This window comes from Cornus florida, unplaced genomic scaffold (genome assembly GCF_030987335.1).
Source record: "Cornus florida cultivar Cherokee Brave unplaced genomic scaffold, ASM3098733v1 CherokeeBrave_3.0.0_Hap2_Chr01, whole genome shotgun sequence".
In the NCBI taxonomy this organism is placed as follows: Eukaryota; Viridiplantae; Streptophyta; class Magnoliopsida; order Cornales; family Cornaceae; genus Cornus; species Cornus florida.
In genome coordinates, this window is record NW_026775571.1 from 13,103,079 (window position 1) to 13,118,509 (window position 15,431).

Below are 15,431 nucleotides of genomic sequence, written 5' to 3' on the forward strand. Positions count from 1 at the left end.
GTGCTCGAAGAACAAATCTCTGAACTCATTCCAAGTCATCAACTCAACGTTGTGGACATTGGTCATAGACCTCCACCAAATATCTGCATCCCCCATAAACAAAGAAACAATCAAGGAAATCCTCAACCTATCCGTGGGTACCGCGATACTGTCTAACTTGCGAACCATAAGGTCCAACCAAGCTTCTGAGACTAGCGGATCTGAACTCCCTGCAAATAGATCAATCTTAACCCTCTGTAGTCGCATGAAGTACTCCAGTGCCTCATTGACTATAAGTGCCGGTGCTGAAATCTGTACCCCTGCCACCTACCTGCGTATCAACTCCTGTAAGGATTCAGTGATTCCCTGATTAATTCCTTGAGCAACCCGCTCTTCGTAAGTCGGTGCCCGTGGCGGATCAACATCCACGCCATGAACTGGAATTCTGGGCCTCCCCGGACCCCTCATAAACTCGGTGTCAGCCACTGGCTCCTCAGTACCCTGACGTAAGGACTCTCTATGTGTGATGACCATGGCGCTAAATGTGCAAAAGAAGGAAGGTCAACAATAACACAAGTTATTATGACCAAGTGCAACTGAACCTATGAATGCACAAAACACAAAGCAAGACAAGGCATGCAACATGTTGTCATGCTAAAGAAATTAAAGAGAGCTCTTAAAACAATTAAGCACTTAAGCAATTAAGCATACATGTCAAACAAGGATGCCCTTAACCACATAGGCATATAAGCACAATGATGAGCGCTGAAAAGTGTGTATTTAAACCCCTTAAGCTTAGGCATTCTAGTACCTTTTTCTATCTTACTTTATCATTTTAGATTGATTTTGTATTATTTCCATTTTCAGGCACTTATCCCAAAAATAAGCTAACTCAGCCAAATAAGAGCAAAAATGAAGCAGTTCTGGGATGAATCAAATAAAGGAGCCAAGTGGAAGCAAAAGAAAGAAAAAGGTGGAAATCAACATCTTCGATCGATCTCAGATCAAAGTTCGATTGATCCAACATGATCGATCTCAGCACTTCAAGATGGATCAGAGCCATGATGATATTTTCAGAGATCTCAAAAGCTTGATCGATCCAACATCATTCTTCGATCGATCGAACTGCCTTGTCCTTATCCAAATGATTGATCTTATCTAGTTGTACCACACTACTAACCACTTTTGTCCTTTTCCCAAAAATATCTTCAAAATATCTCAGATTTGTCTTTATCCAAAAAGTGCCACCATTGAGGATCGATCCAACTTCAATTCGATAGATCTCAGCCATGTTTAAATGATCCAAGTCCAAGGTTCGATCGATCGAACTTCCTCCAGTGCGAAAAAGTTAAATTTCCAGCTCACAAAAAGTTATCCTTTATCCAATCATTAAGGAATATTTTGTACACAACCCCAGCTCATTTTGGATGTCATTTGACCTACCTATATAAGAATAAGGATTACTTTTTACAAGGGAGGACCTCATAGGACCTCACATCATATCATCTCATACCTTGTAAGAACCCTTGGAGAGCAAGTTTAGAGGAAGAGGAGGCTAGAGACACCATTGGAGACTCTTCATCAACCAATGAGCAAATCTTTACCATGGAGTTAGCCCTTGAGGGTTGGAGAAGCACTACCATGAGTGGCTAGACATCCTCTTGGGGCTAGAGTTAGCCCCAAGTATGCTTTCTACATCTTGATTTTGTGTATTATTGAGGGATTAGTGTTGTAATACATGTTTTGGCACTTTTATATATATAGATCTTGTTTATTTAATGATTTATGTGGTTTAATGCTTCCAATTGACCATTTCATTCTATCCATATGTCTCTGTATGCTAGAATAGATGTTCATGTGTTTGTCTCTATTTCTTGTGTTATTGATGCATGTATATGTGTATTAATGCCATAGATCTAGAAATTGTCAAAACATAGTGCTTAAAGGAATGCTCTTGTAATTTTCTAGATGGTTCATGCTCATTTTTTGATGGATTGTGCCTCTCCCTTACCTTAATTAGTTTAATTTCATGTCATTAGCTTAATTGTAGTGTAGTGGTATCATAGTTGTTAGATGGGAGGACAATCCATGCTTGTTATTTGATGTTCTACACTTTTGAATGCAAGTAGCATATGTCTCTAACCTTGTGGTGTATTTGGCTTGTGAGCTTAATGAAAGGATTAATGACTTGCTAGATATATTGTGCTTTTCACATGCTATTTAGACAATATATACTTAATTGCTAGATATATTGTGCTTTTCATATGTTGATTAGACAATGTATGCTTAATTGGTCACCCTTGCTAATTGAATCAACAAAACACACACACACATCAATATTGCAACACACATTTCCCTCATTAGTCACTTGTTAAGGGTGTAGAAAAGTATTGTTTGGTGGTGACCTCTAAACCCCAAGATCTCTCTCTCTCTTACTTACTCTTTATTGCATTCCATTATTTAGGTTAATTTGCTCTCTAGTTTAATCAACCAACCAACTATTTGTTTGATTATTCGACCTACTAACCTAATAGTGATTCTATAACCAAATTCGACTCCAATCCCTTGGGACGATCCCTACTCACCCTAACTATATTTTTAGTGAAGGTAGTAGTGGCTTTTATAAATGTAAAACTTGGCCTTTGCCTTAATGCACACTCTCTAAGCTTGTGGTACGGCGACACACCATAGTTTTTGGCGCCATTGCCGGGGATTAGGCAACGTCATATTTGTGGAATTCATTAGGAATTAGTACTCTTTTGATCATGTCTTTATTTTGTTTTTATTTTTCTTTTGATTACTTATTGTGTTTGTTCATCTTTGACAAGGAGTATTGAGCTAGGAGGCAAGAAAAGGAGCTACCAAGCAAAGGAGCTAAGCAAGCAAGGAAAAATGCTAAAAATTTTAAAAATTGCTAAGCTAAGCTATAAATTTGGAGTTGAAGTGCTATAGGACCTTTGTGAGCTTTTTCTTACTCAATCCCTTAGTTAAATCGTCGACCCGCGTGGAGACTTGTTTTTTGATTTCCTAGATAAATCGTGAGCCCGTGTGGAGACATTCTTATTTGTTCTTTGCATCATTGTTGTTAAAGCATAGGAGTATGGGTTAAGTGTTTGTGGAGGAAGATTCATTGAATTGTTGTGAAGTCGAAGTGTTTGTTCATTCATTGTGTTTGTGTGTTTTTACATTGTGCATGCATGGTCATAGATCACTAAGACTAACTCTTGTCCCTCTTGATTTGCATCTTGAATCCGTAGTTAGAAATCCTAGGGGAAGAGGAAGTTCTAGTTCTACCTAATCCATTACATCAATGGAAGGCCATAATGAAGAGCATGTAGAGGACCTTAGTTACATAGACCAACAAGGTATCCTTTATCCAAATGTGCACCATAAGAACATGCAAGCACCATTAGACATGCCTAGGCCATTCATTCACCAACCACAACAACAACAAGGCCAAGTTCCATTTGGAATGCCAAGGCCAATGTATGCTCCACAACCTCCCATCATTCAAGGAAATCAAAATCAAGGTGCCCATGTTGCAAATCAATTTGCTAATCCTCCACTTGCTTTACGAGATCACTATATGCCTAATGAATATAATGCACCCACATGCATTCAATTGCCACCATTTAGAGCACATCACTATGAAATTAAGCCACAAACCATTCAAATACTTCCTAACTATCATAGACTTCCAAGTGAAGAACCTTACAAGCATTTGGATGAATTTCTAGAAGTATGTTCCACCGTTAAATATACGGACATACCGGAAGAGGTCTTAAGACTCAAACTTTTTCCAATTCACCTTAAAAGAGAAGGCAAAGTATTGGTTTAACAATCTTAGGCCTTTTTCAATTACTTCTTGGGCAGAAATGTAACAAGAGTTCTTGAAGAAGTACTATCTGGTTTCTAAGACCAATGCCATGAGAACCTCAATTCAAGAATTTTCACATGGGGATGGAGAAACGTTTCATGAGGCATGGGAACGCTTTAATGAATTGCTTAGGAAGTGTCCACATCATGACATGCCCAAATGGCAATTAGTTCAATATTTCTTTGAGAGCTTATCGGACAATTACAAAGGCATGGTTAATGCTTCCATGGGTTGCTCATACATTGATAGGCATGAGGATGACGTGTGGCATCTTTATGAGAGCATGAGTGAAAATTCTTTGCATAGAACATTATCATCCAAGAATGGTAGAAATTCACAAGGTAGGAAGAGTGTTGGCTTACATCAAGTCAACCATTCAAATGAAATAGCCGCCGAAATGAAGTCTTTATCTCAAAAGTTTGATCAATTTTTGATTAACCAAAACTCGGCGAACCAAGTATGTTCCTTCCCTAACCATTCTCATCGTGCATTAAATGAAACATGTATGACTTGTTCTAGTGTTCTTCATTCTACTTCTCATTGTCCTCACGGACAAGTGCAAAATAAACCTAATGAACAAGTCAATGCAGTTTTTGTGAACTAAGGGAACAATCCTTATGGTACTCATTATAATCCAAGTTGGAGAAATCATCCGAATATCTCTTGGAAAAACCAAGGAGAGGGCTCATACCCTTCCCAAGGCAGTTTTCAAGGGAAGTACATTCTACCTCCACTTCAAAACCAAGGATCCTAAGGTTGTAGACCTTACCAATCACAAAGGAATCAATTTGCTAACTCTCATTTTCCCAACCAATCTTATTCCCAAGGAAATATTAGAAGTCCCGCCTTTGAAGAAAAAGTTTTGAATGCTTTGGGCACTCTTGAGGCAAATACATAATTGTTTCATTCCCACTCTCAATCTATTGCGAAGCTAGAAACCCAAGTAGGGAAAATAGTAAGCACTCTTAATGCTAGAGAGAAGGAAAAGATGCCTATGAATGCCCCACCTAAGCAAAACTGTGTTGTGGAAACCCATTCCTCTTCGGAATGCCACAACATTGAACATGTTAATGCGGTGACTACTTTGTGGAGTGGTAGGATTGTGGACAATCAAGTTGAAATGTCCAATAAAGAGAGTGAATCGGTGCAACCTCAAGTTGTCACCCGTCCCGTTTCACATCCCATTCCTCCTTCATTGCATATACATGATCTTGTGAATGAGAAAACTTCAAAATGTGATTTGAAGAATGATTTTGAAAATGATTTGAAGAAAGATTTGCCAAAAAATGAATTTGAAAAGGTTTTGTTGAAAAATGATTTGAAAAATACTTATGTTGAAGAGACTTCAAAGAAAAATTTTGAAAAGAGTTTTGAGTCAAAAGTTCCATTTCCGGATGCCTTAAAAGGATCCATTTCAAAAGATAAACAAAAGGCAAAAACCAATGAAATCATGGAAATGTTTAGGCAAGTGAAAGTAAATCTTCCACTTTCGGATGCAATCAAGCAAATTCCGGCTTATGCCAAATTCTTGAAAGACTTATGCACCCAAAAGCGGAAGAACAAAAGCCAAGCACTAAGAAAAGTGGTTTTGACCAAGCAAGTAAGCTCAATTTTGCAACATAACACTTTACCAAAGTTTAAGGACCTTGGTTCACCTACTACTTCATGTATTACTGGTGATCATATCATTAATCGGGCGCTTCTTGACTTAGGAGCAAGTGTTAGCCTTCTTCCATACTCGGTTTATGTCAAATTGGGCCTAGGTGAATTGAAACCGACGTCGGTAGTTTTACAACTTGCCGACCGATCCATTAAGAAGCCTAGGGGTATAATTGAGGATGTTTTGATAAAGATTGACAAATTCTTCTTCCCCGTTGATTTTGTTGTCATTGACACGGAACCGGTCCCCAATCCTAAAAGCCAAATTCCTGTTATCCTTGGCCGTCCTTTTTTGGCAACTGCTAATGCTAACATCAATTGTAGGACGGGGATAATGAAGATCTCATTTGGCCACATGAAGGTGAAGTTGAATATCTTTAATCCCACACCCAATTCATTTGACAAATATGAAGGAGAGGTTAATGTTGTAGACAAATGTCATGATCTTCAATGTCAAGGAAGTGAGCTTTTGTGTAAGACCAAAACTTCAAAAGGATCATCTTCAACCTTGCATTCTCAAAGTGCTGTTTCAAATTCTTGCTTTGAAAGGGCATGGAAGCCCAAAGGTTATGATTATATTGACAAGGGATCCAAAGTTTCTTTTGAGCTTAATCCAACAAGTTCCTCAAAGAACTATTTGTTGGGTGGAGTTCAAAGCATCTATCACTCCAATAAGGAGGGGATGCATTACAAGATCTTTGATCCAGGCTAAAAGAGCCCAATGTCTTGCTAGAGACGTTAAAGACTAGCAAAGCATTTCGTAGGGTGTCAAAACTCTATTCCTCCCTCATTTCTATCTTAAATTTTATTTCTTACGAAGTCTCGATATTAGCTTTGGGTTTATATGTATTGCTAGGAACTGTGATTAAGATTGCATGATTTTTATATTGTGATTGAGCATTTTGCATAAGTTCGATCGATCTCAAATAAGAGTTCAATCGATCGAACTTCCACCTGCATCCAACACTTAGAAAATTTTTTGACCTGCATCCACCTGCATCCAAATCACCTCTCTGTCCCATCGTTCGAACTTATTCTCAGATCGATCAGAAGACCTTAGATCGATCTAACTTTAAGGGTCGATCGATCTTAAGATCCAACACTTAGAAAATTTTGAGCCTGCATCAACCTGTATATTTCAGCTCTCTGTCTCATCGATCGAAAACATTTCAAGATCGATCTGAAGTTCTTCGATCGATCCAACTTCAAAGTTCGATCGATCAGCAAGATCTAACACTTAGCCAAATTTTTGAACCAAAAATCTGCATATTTTTGCTCTCTGTCTGATTGATCGAACATTTTGTTCAGATCAATCTCAGTTCTTCAATTCTCTATTTTGACTTTTGTTTGACTTTATTTGATTTTTTTTAATTTCCAAAAAAAAAAAAAAAAAAAAAAAAAAAAAAAAGAGGGATTTTACTTTATTTATTTCAAAAATCAAAAAATATTTTCATTTTTCAAAAATTCAAAAATATTTTTATTTTTCAAAAATCCAAAAATATTTTCTATTTTTCTATTTTAATTTTTAATTTTTCAAAAATTTCAAAAATTCCAAAAACACTTTGAAGAGAGACCATCAAAGTTCGATCGATCGAACTAATCGGGAAAAGTTTTTAAAAATAAATCTAGAGGGTCTCAAGATCGATTCATTAGATCGATCCAACCCTCCAAACCCTTGTCCCTCATTCCCATCACCACTGCACTCACCCATCATCATCATCTTCTCCGGCGAACCTCCGACGAGATCCAAACTTTGATTCTCTCTCTCTCTTCTCGGATTTGCATCACCATCTTCCTCTCATCTTCTCTCGCGACTTGAGGTAGGATCCGAGCCACACTTAGTCATTTCAAGCTTCAACTTGACAATACATGTTGCCTACATGTTAGATCTAGGATATATTGTTAATGAAATCCACCATTGATGAGCTTGAAGCATGTTTGTATATATGTGTATATATATGTATATATGGTTATATATTTTGAGTTTTGAATTGATTTTGGGAGTATGGGCCATGCTATGTGAGTAGGATTGATGATTTGATTAGTTGATGGGCCCACGACCTTGTTCGTGTGGCCCCCGTGCTTCCAAAGTCACAGATCTGTGACCTTTCAGTTTTCACCTTCGCACAGTTCAATCGATCGAACTTCTGTCTCAGATCGATCTTGAGAGATCGATCGAACTCATTTTTTTAATTTCTCAGAGCGATTGAAGTTTTGAGATCGATCTCAAACCTTTTTGTGATCGATCGAACTTCACAGATCTCGTACACACACTTCATTCATCATGTATTATGTTCATGCTATCTCATATATGCCCAATGCCTGTGATATTCCACATTGGATGCATTTCATACTTACATTGTTTAGCATGCTTCATATCCTGTCACTTGCATAGATTCATGCCATCTATATGATTTGTCTATCTTATTTGACATGCATGTTTCTATTTTGTGCTTTCAATTTTTAATTCTGGTACTGACTCCCCTTGCAAGTTTTTAAATTATTTTTCAGGCCATAACTAAGTGCAAGACTATTGCCAAGAGGCAACACGGGCCTCAGAGACATATCTGATCGAGGATAGAGGAGGCAGCAGAGCCCTCTCATGTACAGGAGGAGCCATTACAGCCTACTCCACCTCAGTCACCTGCTCATGAGGCTAAGGATGATTATATTCCATCCACTTCTGCGGCTCATCCTGCATTTACACCATCACCATCCTGATCACATGCTGGAGCTGAGCATTCACCATTACCATCTCCACCACGCCAGCCAGCTCAGCCAGCTCGAGAGCGTGATAGGCCCGTGCTTAGATATGCGCACATGACCATGGACCATAAGTCGGTGTTCGACACAGATTTCTTCTCTAGATCGGTGCTGACCCGATCAGCTTACCATGATATTATCCAGAGGGGCCTTGCAGCTATTCTTGCCCCAGTTACTGAGCCAGTCTACCTGCGGCTGGTACGGATGTTCTTCCAGAACCTCCGACCGTCCCCGCGTACCACAGTAGAGCTGGTCACTACTATAGATGGCTATCAGATTACTATTACTGTGGACTCGCCAGCCCGATCATGCCATTGTCCACACCGTTGCCCTCCGGAGTTACAGGAGCTATATCCGAGGCTATACAGGCCTTTTTATGCTGACATGGCAGTATTTCTTACAGGTCACCATGCCGATGGCGAGACTTTCGCCACCCGCACCTTTCTTCTAGATGACCTATGGTTCTTTGATTCCGTTCTCTTTTAGAATATATATATGGCCTGGCACAAGATTCAACGACGAGGAGACTATCTGACAGCCCTCTACGAATTTTATATAAGCCACTGGGTATCTATCCTCAGGCTCATCTGGAGCGTGATGAGGAAGCTCTTCGACGAGTATATCAGTAAGGAGAAGCCCAAAAGGGCTAAGTTTCTCCCTTTTGGCCACCTCATCACCTAGATACTTATTAATCAGCGCAATCTTTTTCATCCTCGGGAGCACCCTGAGAGAGGTTCCTGTCACTTCTTGAAGAAAGACTGGGACAAGAGCTACAATGCTATCATCACCAGACTGCAGGACCATGCAGTAGTGGCTGCAGAGGAGCTCGAGGCGGAGGAGGTAGAGGCAGCAGTAGCAGACCCCACAGCAGACGATGTACCAGTAGGTCCAGCTGCCGAGCATATAGACATTGATTTAGAGCGACCTATAGATGACACAGAGCAGCACTCTCTAGCCGGGTCGCCAGTACACGAGGAGGAGTAGACTCAGGATCTTTCTTCTGATTTATCCATACCTGAGGCTCCTAGTCAGACCCCCGGCTTTGGAGAGCGTCTTCAGGCTCTTGAGGATGCAGTGGTTGCTATCAGAGCTGATACTGCTGCCATACGAGCCGATGCTGTAGCCCACCGAGCTGATTTTGCTACATTCCGCACGGATGTCATGACTGCACTCCGAGATTTATCTCGCGATATCCGCGGAGCTCGCCCTGCCCATCCTACCTCGTCCACCTAAGATTCCAGTTTCTTCTATCTTTTCATACTACACCTCTGTGCTCTATACTTCATTTTTATCACTGTATATTATTTGCAGCCGGTCTGTCGGCTTTGCTCTTTTGATGTACTCTATACTTTATTTTTCTTTATATATGTTTTTGTTATGGATGTCATCTGTTATATTCTTATATCTGTATGTTTGACTCCATCAGGTGCATCACAGTGACTTCAGTGAGAGAGTGTTACCCGATTTTCAGGACCACCCTTATATCCCTCTCACTGCTTTATTTCATTTACACTTGCATGTCTACTATGCACTAATTATCCCTTTTTGTTATCTGATGAGTTTATCCGAGTGCCAAATTTCAAAACCACAGTTAATCCCAAGTTTGGAGGGGCCATGCCACCCACTTTGGATACTTCACTCCCAGTCATTCTTTGCCTTAATTGCACAAGTATACTCTTTCTTTTTGTTCTCTTTGCATATTGAGGACATTGTGTTGTTTAAGTTTGGGGGTAATGGTGTACTTTACAGTGTTTGCTTTTAAATTTAAAATTTTGAGCATGACTTATGTATTTGAGAGATTTTTTATGATTGGTCCATATCTAGCTATAATTTTGATCTTTTGAGGACTATATTGCTTAAAATTTAAAAATTACTTAACTTGAGTGTCCAATACTCCTTGTATGCCTTATGGATGCCATTTAGGAGTAAATTTTTTGAAAGATTGATATCTTGCTTGCACTTGTGGTCCACATCATCCTGATTTTGTGATTGTTTTGAGATTCACTTTAGAATTCTACACTAGCACAAGCGCACACTAGCATTCATTTGTGGGGTACATGCTTTGTTGATTATTGAATTGGTTATATCCCAATTGGGCTAGTAGTGCATTGAAAGCTTTCATTCTTGACAAAGGTGGATAATAACCCCTTCTCACTAAGTAGCCGGGATTTTAACCTCATCAAGCATTGAACTTCTCGCGCCGAAAGGTGGAGGGCCTAAACTGTAGGTTAATAATTGAATTAAATAAAAAATAAAAATAAAAAAAAGTTTCAAAAGCAATAAAAAGTGAGGACTTCTCCAAAATGGTGAGAAGTGGGAAATGATTAGATTGAGGTTGTCTTGATTTATAGCCTAGTTGATTTGAGCTTGTAAGTCCGTAGGGGTGTTTGAATGCCTAATGCCCTAAAGCCGTCTGATTTGGGAGTCATTGACCTAACGCTCGACCTCATGAATCACTAGAAAGCTTAATAGATCAACACATTGCACTATGCTTCCATCTTTGATCCTATCAAAAAAAAAAAAAATCGAGTGAAAAGAATAAGCGCACCTAGAACAATAAAGCTTTAATAACAAGTCCACTTTTTGTCTTGATAATCGGTACTAGATTTGTGTGCTAGTTTGAGGGTAAGGATGTGATTAATTCTCTAGTTGGCTTAGATAACAACATATTTGATGCCGGTCCACTTAAAAAGGATTCTAGAGTTGTTTTGATTTGTATGATCATTTTCTTGATGTGTGGAAAACCATACTTGCTTACTTGATGTTGAGATTTTAGGAGATTGCTTAGAAATGTTTGAAACATTGCATACTTGAGATAGTTTTCTCCCAATGCTTGTTTGCAATTTTGGTATCTCTTTAGAAAGAATGAGCTTAATGTTTGTGGGTATCATTTCTGGAAACCCTCACGAGACTTCACTCATCCACTAGGGGTAACCTAGGGGTTTAAAAGGCTTGTTGCATATGCTAAGTGTAATTGTGTTCCCTACAAAAGTGGCGTTATCCATTTATTATTTTCTAGATTCATACTTGTATAGTTGTTCATTTCATTCCTTTACTTTCTAGTTCATTGCTATGGACTAACAATATTTAAGTTTGGGGGTGTGATGAGCGCTGAAAAGTGCTTATTTAAACCCCTTAAGCTTAGGCATTCTAGTACTTTTATCTATTTTACTTTACCGTTTTAGATTAATTTCGTATTATTTCCATTTTCAGGCACTTATCCCAAAAATAAGCTAACTCAGCCAAATAAGAGCATAAATGAAGCAATTCTGGGATGAATCAAAGAAAGGAGCCAAGTGGAAGCAAAAGAAAGAAAAAGGTGGAAATCAACATCTTCGATAGATCTCATATCAAAGTTCGATTAATCCAACATGATCGATCTCAGCACTTCAAGACGGATCAGAGCCATGATGATATTTTTAAAGATCTCAAAAGTTTGATCGATCCAACATCATTCTTCGATCGATCGAACTGCCTTGTCCTTATCCAAATGATTGATCTTATCTAGTTGTACCACCCTATCAACCACTTTTGTCTTTTTCCCAAAAATATCTTCAAAATATCTCAGATTTGTCTTTATCCAAAAAAAGCCACCATTAAGGATCGATCCAACTTTAGTTCGATAGATCTCAGCCATGCCCGATCGATCCAAGTCCAAGGTTCGATTGATTAAACTTCATCCAGTGCAAAAAAGTTAAATTTCTAGCTCATAAAAAGTTGTCCTTTACCCAATCATTGGGGAATATTTTGTGCACGACCCCAGCTCATTTTGGGTGTCATTTGACCTACCTATATAAGAATAAGGATTAATTTTTACAAGGGAGGACCTCATAGGACCTCACATCATATCATCTCATACCTTGTAAGAACTCTTGGAGAGCAAGTTTAGAGGAGGAGGAGGCTAAAAACACCATTGGAGACTCTTCATCAACCAAGAAGCAAATCTTTACCATGGAGTTAGCCCTTGAGGGTTGGAGAAGCACTACTATGAGTGGCTAGACATCCTCTTAGGGCTAGAGTTAGCCCCAAGCATGTTTTCTACACCTTGATTTTGTGTATTATTGAGGGATTAGTGTTGTAATACATGTTTTGGCACTTTTATATATATAGATCTTGTTTATTCAATGATTTATGTGGTTTAATGCTTCCAATTGATCATTTCATTCTATCCATATGCCTATGTATGCTAGAATAGATGTTCATGTGTTTGTCTCTATTTCTTGTGTTATTGATGCGTGTCTATGTGTATTAATGCCATAGATCTAGAGATTGTCAAAACATAATGCTTAAAGGAATGCTCTTGTAATTTTTTAGATGGTTCATGCTCATTTCTTGATGGATTGTGCCTCTCCCTTACCTTAATTAGTTTAATTTCATGTCATTAGCTTAATTGTAGTGTAGTGGTAGCATAGTTGTTAGATGGGAGGACAATCCATGCTTGTTGTTTGATGTTCCATACTTTTGAATGCAAGTAGTATATGTCTCTAACATTGTGGTGTATTTGGCTTGTGAGCTTAATGAAAGGATTAATGACTTACTAGATATATTGTGCTTTTCACATACTATTTAGACAATATATACTTAATTGCTTGATATATTGTGCTTTTCACATGTTGATTAGACAATGTATGCTTAATTGGTCACTCTTACAAATTGAATCAACCAAACACACACACACACATCAATATTGCAACACACATTTCCCTCATTAGTCACTTGTTAAGGGTGTAGAAAGGTATTGTTTGGTGGTGACCTCTAAACCCCAAGATCTCTCTCACTCTTACTTACTCTTTATTGCATTCCATTATTTAGTTTAATTTGCTCTCTAGTTTAATCAACCAACTAACTATTTGTTTGATCATTCAACCTACTAACCCTAATAGTGATTCCACAACCAAATTCGACTCCAATCCCTTGGGACGATCCCCACTCACCCTAACTATATTTTTAGTGAAGGTAGTAGTGGCTTTTATAAATATAAAACTTGGCCCTCACCTAAATGCCCACTCTCTAAGCTTGTGGTGCGGCGACACACCATAGTTTTTGGCGCCGTTGCCGAGGATTAGGCAACGTCGTATTTGTGGAATTCATTAGGAATTAGTACTCTTTTTATCGTGTCTTTACTTTGGTTTTATTTTTCTTTTGATTACTTATTGTGTTTGTTTATCTTTGACAAGGAGCATTGAGCTAAGAGGCAAGCAAAGGAGCTACCAAGCAAAGGAGCTAATCAAGCAAGGAAAAATGCTAAAAATTTTTAAAAAATTGCTAAGCTAAGCTATAAATTTAGAGTTGAAGTGCTATAGGACCTTTGTGAGCTTTTTCTTACTCAATCCCTTAGTTAAATCATCGGCCCGCGTGGAGGCTTGTTTTTAATTTCCTAGATAAATCGTAAGCCCGCGTGGAGGCATTCTTATTTGTTCTTTGCATTATTGTTGTTAAAGCATAGGAGTATGGGTTAAGTGTTTGTGGAGGAAGATTCATTGAATTGTTGTGAAGTCGAAGTGTTTGTTCATTCATTGTGTTTGTGTGTTTTTACATTGTGCATGCATAGTCGTAGATCACTAAGACCAACTCTTGTCCCTCTTGATTTGCATCTTGAATCCGTAGTTAGAAATCCTAGGGGAAGAGGAAGTTCTAGTTCTACCTAATCCATTACATCAATGGAAGGCCATAATGAAGTGCATGTAGAGGACCTTGGTCACATAGACCAACAAGGTATCCTTCATCTAAATGTGCACCATGAGAATATGCAAGCACCATTGGACATGCCTAGGCCATTCATTCACCAACCACAACAACAATAAGGCCGAGTTCCATTTGGAATGCCAAGGCCAATGTATGCTCCGGGACCTCCCATCATTCAAGGAAATCAAAATCAAGGTGCCCATGTTGCACCTCAAATTGCTAATCCTCCACTTGAAAAAAAGTTGTGAAGTAACCCCCTTTAAAATCATGTTTTCTGGTCAACCATGTCAAGACCAACATTTATTTTTCAAGTGAAATACCAAAAATGCCCTTGAGGTCTGATTTAGCAAAAATGTGAAAATCAATGCTACTCTAAGTGTTTATTTCATCAAAAATAGCGTTGTATGCCAAAGTGAACATGCAAGCATATGTAAATTGAATAAATACACGTGTTTAAATAGCCCATGGCCATATAGCATGTCATATACAAAATACGACCTATCAAACCTCGAATTCTCATAATTTCATAAGACAAACTATGGGATTAAACTAGCATACATGTGATATAAATGTACATGGCACTTGGCCTCATGTTATGCATACAAAATAGACATCTTCAAGTGTTCTTAGATATATATTACACATCAAAGAAGCCATCTTAGCTTCTACTGATAAGTGCTTAAATGTTGCACATTTTAGCACCTAAGCTAGGGTATTTCAGTCTTTGCATCTATCTTAATTTCATGTTTTAGTCATAATTTATGTTTATGTGTATTTCAGGGCAATAAAGTTAAAATGAGCTAAGAACGGTCCATTAAAGCATTTTTGGAGTCAAGCAAAAATATTCAGAAAAAGTTCAGAAAATGACAAAAAGAGGTCATAACCCATTGCTCGTATAGTGTGTTTATTCTTCGAAAGCGGTCAATCTCGGGCCTTTGATGATGTTTCCAAAGATGAAGAAGCAAACCAATTAGCCCGGGGCCAAAATGGAGCTAAATAAGGCTTGAAGGAAATTGCCAACTCTTGGGGGATCGATCCCCCAGGACTTGGCAACATTACAGATTTTTTTTATTGTTTGGGCTTATTTTGTGAACTATTGGGCTTTAATTGGGTTGTTACTTAAGGCCCAGTGAGCCATTAGATTAGGGTTAGTATTTATTTTATTTAGGGAATATTATTAGAATTATTAAGTTTTATTTTTTTTTCTGTACCGAGATATCATGTTCTCTCGAGAGAACAGGCTAGGGTAAGAAGAGAGGGAAGAGTGGAGGCACAAGTTTGGAAGAATATCTACACACTCATCTCTCTTGAGCATCAAAGAAGAAGAAGAAGGAGCAAAGCATGAAGGTGGATCTTGTTGACACCTTGACTACCACAACCATGATGGGCTAGCTCTCCACTTAGGGCTTGGTTAAGCCCTAAGTTTCTTGTAATCTAAACCTTTGCAATTTCTATTTCTGGGGAGATT

The 15,431-nt window shown here is 38.5% G+C and overlaps 1 pseudogene; it reads right to left on the bottom strand.

The window, feature by feature from the left end:
• Positions 1 to 3,910: 3,910 nt before the first annotated feature.
• Positions 3,911 to 4,009, bottom strand: LOC132283354 (small nucleolar RNA R71; annotated as a pseudogene).
• Between the last annotated feature and the right edge of the window lie 11,422 nt (positions 4,010 to 15,431).